At 37.6% G+C, this 11,613-nt stretch overlaps 1 pseudogene; it reads left to right on the forward strand.

Annotated features, from left to right (window-relative positions):
- Nucleotides 1-813: 813 nt before the first annotated feature.
- Nucleotides 814-1,752, forward strand: LOC113259289 (importin subunit alpha-1-like; annotated as a pseudogene).
- The last annotated feature ends 9,861 nt before the right edge of the window (nt 1,753-11,613 follow it).

The following is an 11,613-nucleotide window of genomic DNA, read 5'->3' on the forward strand; positions in this document are numbered from 1 at the left end:
AAAAGAGTATAATAAGATGTGGTGATGATGATGATAATTTGTACCATGTTTGAAAATTTAACAAGAGCCTCCATCTGTATTGTCTACTGGGGAGCAGACCTAAGATTAGAGACCAAGGATACAAATTGACGCAGAATTTGCAGGAGTGAGTTGAGTGTGAGATGTAGACCCAAACAACGTTTTCAACATTTAAAAAAATGTGTTCCAAAGAGGTTTTTTTAAGCTAAATTTCAGGGTACACAATAGATACTATATTATACTACATTTTTATCTCACGTATCTTTGATTAAAGATGATATTCATATCTGAAATGAGTAGAGTTCTCCAAATAAATCTAGAAACATGGTCCAGTATTCTATTACCTAAATAATAAGAATCACTAATAAGAAATGTATGAATTTGATTCCCTATGGATATTTCCCGGAGCCTTTTTAAAACCTGATACCGGCTGATGACAAGGATATGCTTCAAATATAGGGCATGCTTGTGCAATATAGCCAATTACCAGAACAGATGTAGTTCAATAAACTAATAAATCTAATTTAAAGAAATAAGTAGTAAACTTGATGTAAAGTAGAAGTTCTCAGGACAATATAATGTCTAAATAGATACTTTGTATCTACACATGCAACTTTGTTCCTAAAATTCCACCAAGTTATTTACCATTGTATTTTAATTTTTTTAATGCTACTTGGTATTATGGACATGTCTTATCTCACCTTCTAGTTCCTAAATTGAATGAAATTAATTCGGTAAACCCACAATGCCTAATACCTTCCTCCATCTTGTATATACTCAATACATGTTTTTAGCATGTCATCTTTAGCATACGGTTACTTACATAACTACATGGACACTTTCAAGCCTTTGCAACAAGAATCCTGCAGCCCCTGTTAGATGCTGTTGAGCAGACTCTTCCTACCTGCATCAGTTCATCTCCTGCATCATGATGATCCAGAAGTATTAGCAGATACCTGCTGGGTGATTTCCTAACTTACTGATGATCCAAATAAACAGACTGAAATGGTTATGAAAACAGGAGTCGTCCCCCAACTTGTGAAGCTTCAAGGAGCTACTGAATTACCCATTGTGACTTTTGCACTGAGAGCCACAAGAAATATTGTCACTGGGACAGATGAACAGACTCAGGGTGTAATAGATGCAGGAGCACTTGCTGTCTTTCCCAGCCTGCTAAAAAACCCCAAAACTAATATTCAGAAGGAAGTTATGTGGACAATAGCAAACATCACATCTGGTCTCCAGGACCAGATATAGCAAGTTGTGAATCATGGATTAGTCCCGTTCCTCCTTGGTGTTCTGTCTAAGGCAGACTTTCAGACACAAAAGGAAGCTGTATGGGTTGTAACCAACTATACAAGTGGCAGAATAATTGAACAGGTTGTATACCTTGTTCATTGTGGCATAACAGAACCATTGGTGAACCCCTTAACTGTGACAGATTCCATAATTATTCTGGTTATTCTGGATGCCATTTCAAACATCTTTCAGGCTGCTGAGAAACTAGGTGAAACTGAGAAACTTAGTTTAATGATTGAAGAATGTGGAGGTTTGAACAAAAGTAAAGTGCTACAAAACCATGAACATGAATCTGTGTGCAAAGCTTCATTAAACTTGATTGAGAACTATTTCTCTGTAGAGGAAGTGAAAGATCAGAATGTTGTGCCACAAACCACCTCTGAAGGCTATACATTCCAAGTTCAGGATGCCACTCCTGGGACCTTTAACCTTTAGATTGTACAGCTGAGGCATCAAGTTGTTTGTTGTGTATTATGTTGGCATAAGCTTGTCTTACGGTTTCTTAGTGGACTAAGAACTCTTTTTAAATGTGTTTTGTTAATGTAGCACTTTTTACAAGGAAACTAAACTTGAACAGTTCCAAACTGTCCATACTATATGACGCTTCTCTGCTCAGTGGGTTTCTTATTTCTATGTGGAATCTCTTGTCTTACAATATCCTGTAAATAAAGATGAAATTCCACCCTTTTCTTCCTTGAAAGAAAAAAAAAAAAGAAGAAGAAGAAATCTTGACCAAGATCACGAGACTAATAAATAATGATTCCAAGACTGAAACCTTCCCTACTCTTGATTTCTAGGATTCTGTTCTCTTGATAATTTCTCCATGTGTGAAGTGTATTGCCGCAGCTCTTCTGTAAGCCCTTGAAAGTAATGGCCATATCTCATTCTGCTTTGCATCTTGTATCGTTCCTATTTCATAACTGACATTCAGAAATGCTTATAATTTTAGTCATCAAGGGTGCGAGGCACCAATTCTAGAAGGAATTACTGCCTTGCAGAAGTTACTTTATGACTGGAAAAGATATACTTCTTTCCAACTAAAACTAAATATACAACAAGAACTGAGTCTCCGCAATCTTGTTTTAATATTTGGAATTGAACAACTATGATGGCTTGTAATCCAAAATTAAGCTTCTTCTGTGGTTGTTATTGCTATTGCTATTGTTTATTGTTGTGAAAAGTTATCTTACCTCTTAGAAGTTACACAGCTATATTTCTGCATGTTTTTTAATTAAAATATAAACAGCCTAATTAATAATGTGTATGAAAGTAATCAAATGGATATAACTGTTGCTGATTTGAAAACTGTTGCTTTTTCTCTAGTCTCAGTTGTTTAATCCCACTTGCTGAGCCTTGCTTTTCCACATCTCTTCAAAGTGGTCTTCATAATTATGTTTCATTAAGAAAAAAAAACATATCTCTCAAGTAGTGGATTATATGTTAATCTTCAAGCACACAACTGTTAGCATATTGTCACCAGAGAGTGCTATATTATCTTTGCAAAATACCTTATAATTTTGTTTATGCCTAGAAAGCAGAAAGGCAATCAGAATTCCTTCAATTTACCTCCTGCCTTAATCTGGAAGCAAAGTGAATACACGTGGCTCTAACAACTGATCTCTCTTCTAAAGCCTTCGCTCCACATCTGAATCACCTAAAAAGCTTTACCAAAATACTGTTAAGTAGGTCTCATCCCAGTCAAATTAAATCAGAATCTCTTAGCATGTGGCCTCAGCATCAGTATTTTTTTAATTCCCTAAGTGGTTATAATGTGTAATCAAGGCTGAGAACCACTACTTAAGAGGCAAATAATCATCACAGTCTGAGACTAGAAGGCAATTTTGAGCAATGTTCACCAAAGCCTAACTGTGCACAGGAGAATCACCTCTGGGCTTTTGAGAGTTACAAAATCCTAAGGCCCCACTGAGTCAGACCTTCCAGTGGTAGCGTCTCAACCGAGTCTTACCCATGGTGGAGTTTGAGGACCACTGCTTTGGAGAGTTTCTAAACTCACTTTCTAAGGCATGAGAGAACCCGACTGATCATTTTCACCCAAGTAACACCCTCTTTGCAGCTACTTTCATTAAAACTTCTCCATGACTCTTTCCTACAGGATACAGTGTTTCTTTTAAAAACTAGAGTGTGCCATAATAAAAGGTGTCAGCTGCTAGCAGTTGGAATACCTGAGTTCAAGGTCTTGCTGCACTACTTACTGGTTGTGTTAACACGAACGAATAACTTCCTCTTTCTCATTTCGTATTTAATCTTAAATCACAGGATTGTAATGATCAAAGGAGTGAATATAATAATTCCCAAACCTGACCGATCATCAAAATCTTTCGGAGAATCTGAAAAAAATTATATAGTTTCCTTGGTATAGTTCTGGAGATTTTGTTCCTTTACATGTGGAGTGCGGTTGGACATAAGTAATTTCTCTTTTGAAGATTTGCAAGTGAGTTTGATACCTGACCAGTTGTGCTGTGTTAATGCATGATGGAGAGAGTGAGGCTCCCTGTCAGCATCAGTATACAGAGATTCAATTCGCAGCCATGCACACGACCCCTCAGGCAGCTCTCCAGTAACACAGATTACTCGCTTCTCAGCAGGTGCTATTTCTAGAAGAGCAGCTCTCGGGTGATTTGATGTAGGAGGTGGGAAGATTTATAGCATAATCACTGTCATATGTGTATCTAGAACTAAAGAGTTGCCCAGGGTCTTTGTTCACTTATTAGTTTGTTGTTTGCCTTTTTCTCACACCTAAAAAAAGACAATACAGAGCAAAAGAAAAAGCATAGGGTTTGAGATCGGATTTCAGTTTTAGCAGAGGTCTGCTTTATTTTTTTTTTTAAGATTTTATTTATTAGAGAGAGCAAGGGAAGAGCACACAAGGAGAGGGCAGAGGAAGGGGAGAAGCAGACTCCCCACTGAGCAGAGAGCCTGACATGGGGCTTGATCCCAGGACCCTGAGATCATGACCGGAGCAAAAGGCAGATGCTTAACCAACTGAACCACCCACCCACCCCAGAGGTCTCTTTTTTTTTATGTGACTCTGGCCTCACTACTTTGATCTCTATGGGTCTCAGTTTCTTCCTCTCTCAAATACAGATAATATCCCTGCCTTATCTGCCTCACTGGAGCTTAGTGGGACATAAATAAAATAGTACATATTAGCATTTCTACATATAAATATTTTACATGAGATTTCTCTAATGGATTGTGAGCTCCTAGAACTTTGTCTTTGACTCTCATTCATTCACTCACTCACTTAACTTGTTCACTTAAATATTTACTGACTAACATATGCCAAGAATTATGTTAGTACCAAGGGATATGGGAACACACAGGGGTAGATAAAAGCCAGATATGGTTGATGTTCTTATGATGCTTACTGTTGTGTTATGAGCTTTAACTAATTACACAAATAATTAAATTGTAGTCAAGATAAGCACTTTTTGGAGAAACTCAGACTAATGAGAATGTATAAAGAGGAGGCTACCCTAGTGTCTGCCCATTATGTATGAGCAGTGACATTTATGTTGACACTAGGTTGAACTGTGAGTAGGGCTGGCAAGCAGTGATGACAGTACAGCTGGCAGAGGAAACAGCCTATGCAAAGGTCCTGAGGAAGGAAAGTGGGTAGTAGCATATGAGTAACTGAATGAGTAATTAAAGACTGCAATGAGCAAGTGGGATGGGATCAATGAAAGTGAGACTATGTGGTACCAATGGGCCAGGGATATTTAGGTCATATCTAGGCTCCAATTTTATTAATCTTTAATAGAAATAGACACTTTCAATTAGCAAGACTGAACAGGGAATGAAAGAATTAGATTAGCACTTTAAATATATCACTGCAGTTGTTTTATGAATCATGTCCTGAAGCACTTGACTATTTGGAGACCGTGTAGAAGGAAGGGGAAATTTGAGAGAATTGTACCTTACACTGAGATGGAATAGGAAGGAAGAAACTGGATGGATTCAGAGATGTAGTCAGGCAGGTGATGATTCTTCTCCTTTTTGTATTCTTATGTCTTAGTAGAGTATCTGGTACATTGTCACCATTAACATGCCCCTTTGGGTTTTGGGATTTTTGGTTTTTTGTTGGTAAGAACACTTAACATGAGATCGACCCTCAAAAAAGTGTTAATTGTACAATACTTAATTGTTAACTATAAGCACTATGCTGTACAGCAGAGCTATCGAATCTATTCTTTTTGCATAACTGATGTCCTCATTACCTAAACCTTCTCCACAAACATACTCTGATGTATGACTCTCTCTATCCCTCTTGACTTATCAAGGTTTCTGTAGTCCTTATGTTTCTACATACATTCCAGACCCCTTTTGGTTTATATTACTTTGCCTTAATATCTTGTATTTATGGACCATGAAATTGGCAATAAATCTTTACAACGGTTGACTGGTGCAGAGCCCAGAGACTAATGTGACCACAGCCTACCAGTTTGTTTGCACAAAGGCCCACATCCCAGGAAACACTGCAGTTCTGGGAAAACCCAGATGGTTGGACAACCTAATGTAGGGCTGTGCTTTAAAATAAGTCTTCTGCATCTATATCCTTTTCTATTATGATCCACTCTTGCAGGGACATGAATGTAACCTGTAACAGAGGTAGGCTTTTCTTTAAACACTTTGTAAAGCACTTTCACGTGTACAATTTCATTTGCTTCTTAAAATTGCTTTGTGCTGCAAGATTTAGTACTCAAGTTTTAAGGGTGAGAAAAATGAGAATCAAAGGTGTTCAGGGATTTGCTTATGTTCATTTGACTTTAAGAACGTGAAAACTACATAGTTTCATCTTCCTTCATCTATTTAAGTATAGTATGACAATGTGGGCAGAAAATACATTCAGATATTAATCTGTGCCTTATTTTCCTTCCTTTCACTCCAAAAAGGTAGGGAGGCCTTACCCACAAGGACATTATAGGAGCCAAAGCAGAAGCTGTTTGAACAAAACTCTCTTTTGTGAAAGTCCACATTCATTTATTCATTGATTTGCTCCTTTCATAAATGTTTTTTGAATATTTGCTGTGAGAAGGACTGTTCTAGAACGGAATGGAGGGAGCCGGGGGAAAAAAGGATAAGCAAACCAATACTTGAAAAATGTAAGATAATACTGAATGCTGTGCAGAGAGCAAAAACAAAGAAAAGCCTGGGGCACTTGGGTGGCACCAAGCATCTGGCTCTGTTTCCGCTTAGGTCGTGATCTCATGGTCATGGGATTGAGCCCAACATTGGGCTCCACACTGCATGTGGAGTCTGCTTGAGATTCTCTCTCTCCCTCTGCCCCTCCCACTTGTGCTCTCTCTCTCTCTCTATATATATATATAATAAATAAATAAATCTTTAAACAAAAATAAAGAAAAGTCATAGCCAAGGACCATGAGGCTATGTTAGTTGAGGTGATTGGAGAAGGCTTTTGGAGATGATGACATTCAAGCTGGTATTTAAATAACAGGATGGACGCAACTTACACACCGAGAGTAGGGGAATAGCATTCCTGGAGAAGGGAATCATAATATAAACTTCCTGAATGGAAGGAATGAACTACTGTATTTGAGGAACAGAAGTTCAGTACCTCTGAAGCATAATGGACAAGAGTTAGAGTGACTTAAAGATGAAGACACAAAAGGCAGCAAGATCATGGAGGGTCAAGTAGGCCAGGGTAACACATTTAGGATTTTTCTCCTACATATGATAGTCCTGAAGGATTTTAAGCAAGGGAGAGACATAGTCTGATTTTAGCCACTTTCGATACAGTGTACAGGGCCAGTCAGGGACAAGAAAGTAATTAGAGTAGTCAAGAAAAGAGGTGGGAGAAATGGATATATTAGGTTTAGATTTTAGAGGTAATGTTGACAATACTTGCTGATACATTGGTTGTGGTCGAGGGTTGAAGAGTCAGGACAAAAAGAAACATAATTTCCTGGGCTTTAGCATGAGAAACTCAAAACTCAGCGTTGGAAGAGGAATGGGGAAGATGGCAGGACATCTAGGAAAAATAGAAGGGGGAATTAATGAAAAGTTTTATTTTGCCCAAATTAGATTTAAAAGACCTAATAGACATAGAGATGTTAAAGGAGTGGTTTATATAAGAAGTCATTGAGAAGATTCTGCCAGATGTCCTGGATGATGAGAGCAGACAGAAGAGGTGTACCTGAGGAAAAAGAGGTTGGATTCTCTAGAAAGAGGAGTAGACCCCAAATCTAGAGAGGGAACATAGCTCTGCAAGATTTGCAAGTAGAAAGGACCTGAGACCCAGATCCACACATTTGCAGCACACTGGCAAGGTGTTTGGAGTGTGGAGTAATGGGTACTTTTTATATCTAGGAAGGCTGGACCTCAATTTCAAGGGCTCTCAGCCCTAGAAAATATCTTCACGCTCATTAAGCAAGATGAAAACAAAAGAGGTTCTAAACCTCAGACAATCATGTGGACCCAGAAAAGGGGCATCTCAGAGATAATTTATGTGGCTTGAAGAAAGAATCAAGGGACATTCCCAAATGTTCTGAAAATCAATCAATCAATCAATCAGTCTGGACAAAAGGACATTATCACCTAGTCAGAGCCAAATGGGTCATGAGCAACACTTAGGCATCAGCAGGGCCAGTGAGTCCCAAGTAAAACCAGTAAGCCTTGGTATGTCAATGACAGCAGAATTAGCAGGAAACAGGGAGGGCCAGGGCATAGCACCTTATGAACAAAACCCATCTCCTCTATGAGGAGGTCTTATGAGTCACATCCCTATCCCTATCTCATAAAATAAGGTGTAAAGGACAAAGAAATCCAGGAGACTGAATAGCTGTTTTCTTTTTTTCTATTATTCTTAGAATATGTGATACCTTAGAGACTATTAACACATCTCAGACACACCAAATTTTAAAGTAAATATAACTAAAATATAATTTCCCTCTAACAGGCAGATGGGAGTCTGGGGAACTACAATTTCTCTGCACATCTGAGGTATAGCATGAGTGAATTTTATGATGCTGCAACATGAATTAAGTATATAGAGTGAAAGGAAAACTGTGAACTAAACCGAGAAAGGCATACATTTAAGAAGTAGGTGGAGAAATAACAAAATAACAAATAGGGAGCTAATAGCATACTTTTTTGTCTTAAAAAAAATCGTCTTAAGAAGGAAAAAAAAATATTATGCCCTATATAACATGCAAACTGAAGCTTCATGAAAAATATTTCTGATCTTTCCAGTGATGTAATAACCTGACCAGTGTGTGTTTCTTTATATAAAACCGGTCATTTAAGGAAGATTATTAAATTAAGTGGACAATAAGCTAAAGCCTAAAGGGAAAAAATAATGGCCTAAACTAAGAACTCAGTGAGTAACTCCACAGTCTTACTTAAAAGATTGTGAATAATTATCACAACCTTGATGGCTGGCATATCAAATTTGACTTTTTAGCCCCACTTAACCCTAATTCCTGAGACTTCTCATTCTCATCTATAGCACACTGGCAAAAGTAAATAAATAATATATATATATACAAAATAATACATATGTTTATAAAATACACACACACACACACACACACACACACACACACACACACACACTTGTGATCAAATTGGAGAAACCCATCCTTGGAGCCTCCTTTACTCATACAAGAAAGCACAGAGAGGGCACATTATCATACATGGCAACAATTGAAATTTGATAAAAATTAATCAGCTCTAGTTTTGTTTTAAAACAATCCCTAAGCAATTGTTTCTCTTTATGAGAATATAAAGTACCGACAGTTTAAAAAATCTTTTTCTCACAAATCATGTATTTATTTTCATAATTATTTATTAGTTCTATGGAACATGGACATGATTACATTTTATTTTAGATTCATAGGAAAATAAGTTCAACCTCCTTGCTATTATTCCCCCAGGCCTAGAATTTATATGGGAGCATGGAAACAATAATACTCCCTATCTAAAATCTCCCTTATTTAAAATTTTCAGTTGGGTTTCTGCTAGTATATAGACAGGGAAACAGAGTAGGGCTCAAAAAATAACTATGGTCCTTCAGATAAAAAATTGACTGTGTATTCTTCCTGGAGGTATTCATTCCTGAGTGGCTACTGACACGTCAGAGTAGCTCTTCAACCAAGAAAGCATTTATTCAGTATCTTCTCTCTCTGCCACCCAGGACATTCAAGGCTCTTAGCAGAAGAAAGCCACTTGTGATCAGATGCCTGCTAGGCCTTTTCTTCCCCTTCTATGCCTCTGTCCTTGCTAGCTTTGTAAATAGACACTCAGATTTTCCCTCCCACCCATACCCACACCCTTTATGATCAAGGTAACAATCTTTTCTTTAAGGATTTTAGTTAATATCTGAGGAAACTGTAAAATAGAAAAGAGCTCAGAGAAAATCATGGATAGACCATTCACAGACACAGAAATGTACAGCGTATTTCAACATTTCAAAAGGTATTCATTCCCATTCATACTGAGATAAACACACAATGGCAAGTATCAAAAAAAGGTGATTAACACACAATGTTGAAAAGGATGTAGGGAACGGGTGTGGCTGATAGGAATCTAAACAGGCACAGCCTTAGTAGAAGATAATTTGGTGATTCCTATCAGAATACAAAATGCACCTATCTTTTGGGCGGGTGTCCAAAATGACATGTGCAAGGCTGTTCGTTGCAATGATGTTTGCAATAGCAAAGGACTGTAAATGACTTGAATCAGGTTTTCACTAAATGAATTATTTTACATGTACATAATGAAACACTATACAACTATATTTTAAAACATGATCCATCTCCCTATATATATTGAGATGAATGTATTTCCCAAATATATTGTTAAATGAAGATAGCATGAAGCAAAACAGTGTTATATCAGTCTCATCTTTTTAAAGACTTATTTATTTATTTGAGAGAGAGAGAGTGAGCACAAGTTGGGGGAGGGCCAGAGGGAGAGAAAGAGAATCTCAGGCAGACTCTGCACTGAGCACAAAGCCTGATGCAGTTCTTGATCTCACAACCACGAGATCAAGACCTCAGCCAAGACCAAGAGTCAGACACTTAAACGACTGCACCACCCAGGTGCCTCTCAATCTCATTTTAAAAAGGAAAAAATATATACATCAATACTCTGTGGAGGGTACTGGGAGCAATGGCTGCCTGTGGAGGTGGGGTAAGCATCTGGGGGTTTAAAAATTGGTTGGAAAGAAGTGTTTGTTTCTTTCCAAAGTATATTCTTTTTGTGATTTTGAATTTTTTATCATGTACAAGTAATGTCAATGATCCATTAAAATTAACAAATGATTTAATGAGATATAAAGAGCACTAAACCGAATGCTAAGGAATTTAGTTTTTACCTAAAGGTGGTGGGGAGCCATTAAATGGTCTTCAGAAAGGGGATAGCATGATGAGACAACATCATGATTCTCCATTGTTACTACATATCAGAATGCCCAAACTCCATCCTCGTACATCCTAATGTAATGGTCTGAGGTGTGGTCAAGGAATGGGGATTTTAAAAGCTCCCTAATTGATTATAGTGTATAGACAAGATTGAGGACCACTGACATAGAAAGTTGCTTGAGTAATTAGGTATCACTAATAAAGAGTTAAATAATGTCACAGGGGATGGAAAAGAAAAGGCAAATTCTAGAGATATTAAGAAAATGAATCTTCAGAACTCACTCATCAATTGGATTTAGGGTGTAAAAGAAAGGGAGGCTTCAAAGATGTGGGCAAACAGGCAAAGTCAGTTAGATACTTGTGAGATATGCAAGTGGAGTGATACAGGAGAAACTGACTATGGGTCTGGGGTTTGGAAAATGAACATATTGGAGATTTGGACATTGTAATTAGCAGAAAAGGCTATTATTTAAAACTATAAGAGAGAATATTGGTATTTGAAAAGTTCCAAAAATAGAACTATCAACAGAAAGGGAATAGACAAAAGGAGATAAACATACAGAGAAGAATGAAGTAAAAAGAAAAATGGCCAGAGAGATGAGAGTGAAAACAGAAAACAAGGGGTTTGTTGAAGCATATTTCTACACCAAAAGTAAAGAGTTATTATGTAATCAAGCTGATGAGAAACAATGAGAAAATTTATGGAGACATTTCCCCAAAGAGGCTGGAGAGGAAGGGACTGAGATTTTAGGTAGTGGATTTTGTCTTGAGAGGAGGACTGACATTTCTTCTGAGATTCAAGGAAAGATGATTTGAAAACAGCAAGGATGGAGAGAAGGTTTGCTGGAGCTGGAAAAGGGAAGTTTCCCCCCTCTTCTGTAGCTTCTAGTCCTCT

Source organism: Ursus arctos, unplaced genomic scaffold (genome assembly GCF_023065955.2).
Source record: "Ursus arctos isolate Adak ecotype North America unplaced genomic scaffold, UrsArc2.0 scaffold_7, whole genome shotgun sequence".
NCBI lineage: Eukaryota > Metazoa > Chordata > Mammalia > Carnivora > Ursidae > Ursus > Ursus arctos.